This window comes from Rhipicephalus sanguineus, chromosome 7 (genome assembly GCF_013339695.2).
Source record: "Rhipicephalus sanguineus isolate Rsan-2018 chromosome 7, BIME_Rsan_1.4, whole genome shotgun sequence".
In the NCBI taxonomy this organism is placed as follows: domain Eukaryota; kingdom Metazoa; phylum Arthropoda; class Arachnida; order Ixodida; family Ixodidae; genus Rhipicephalus; species Rhipicephalus sanguineus.
In genome coordinates this window covers 31974431-31975508 of record NC_051182.1, presented here as the reverse complement: position 1 = coordinate 31975508, position 1078 = coordinate 31974431, and the positions used below count along the sequence as shown (strand labels likewise).

Here is a 1078-nt window from a genome sequence, read left to right as displayed (position 1 = left end):
TACTACTTTTCTCATGAGGGAACAGTGGGTTTATTTGATTGAATTAATTCTTATGGGGGAAGGTGACTTCTAATGGTTAACGATTTCAAATGCCTCAGAAGTACAATCTCTTACATTATATTGCTTATAAATCTGTCATTGTTAATGATAATTTTTTTTTTAATTGTTGAGTGATACTACAATAGAATTTCGGTGATATGGACCCAGCTGATATGAATTTCGGATACGAATTTGGGAAATTCTCCGGCCAAATTTCATTCTGTCCAACGGGCCAAAATTCGGATGTTCCAAGCACCTTTCTGCGTCGCAATGGTTCATACGAACTTGGGTGCCGAAATCGATAAGTGACGGCCGAGAGTAGCATGCTCCAGAAGCTTTGGAAGTATGTGCGTGGGCAGCACAGCACGCACACAGTCAGAACTGTGCTTACCATTTGCCACAGTAGTTGTGGACGAACCTGCAGTCGCTTTCAACGTGATCGTGTATGATGACGACGAAAATCCCAAAGTACACGTGCATCCAACACTTGAGTCAAAGTGATGCTGCTTGCCTCAACCGCTGCAGATAAAACTGGTAGACGTGATCACACAGCGCCATGGCTGCAATCGGCGCTGACTAACACTCCCAGGTTTAAATGCACATATATACCCCATAAGATTAAGAAGTTTGCAGGTATAACGTGGCAGCAGAAAGCACAGGACCGGGTTGATTGGCGGAACATGGGAGAGGCCTTTGCCCTGCAGTGGGCGTAGACAGGCTGATGATGATGATGATATACCCCATAAAGTGGACGAGAGGATGACCGCCGCTGTAGCTCAGGGGTAGAGCATCGGACGCCTTATTCGAAGGTCGCAGGTTTGGTCCCTGCCGGCGGCAAGTTATCTTTTCGTCCAATATACTTTCTTCACGTTTATATCCAAATTGCTACATATAACACCCCCTGTACTTTCCTTGGCATTACTGTCTGTTAGTTCTCATTAATATTTTGTCTAACAAAGAAAAACGAGCCCTTAAAAGTAATCTGCTTTCTTTCATTAGTAGCAATGATGCAGTTCTGAAGGCACGTGCGCAGCCAGTG

General features: G+C 44.5%; 1 non-coding gene across 1 annotated transcript; it reads left to right on the top strand.

Moving 5' to 3' along the window:
• Nucleotides 1-804: 804 nt before the first annotated feature.
• Nucleotides 805-876, top strand: Trnar-ccu (transfer RNA arginine (anticodon CCU)). Its single transcript has one exon. It is a non-coding gene; the product is annotated as a tRNA-Arg (tRNA).
• The last annotated feature ends 202 nt before the right edge of the window (nucleotides 877-1078 follow it).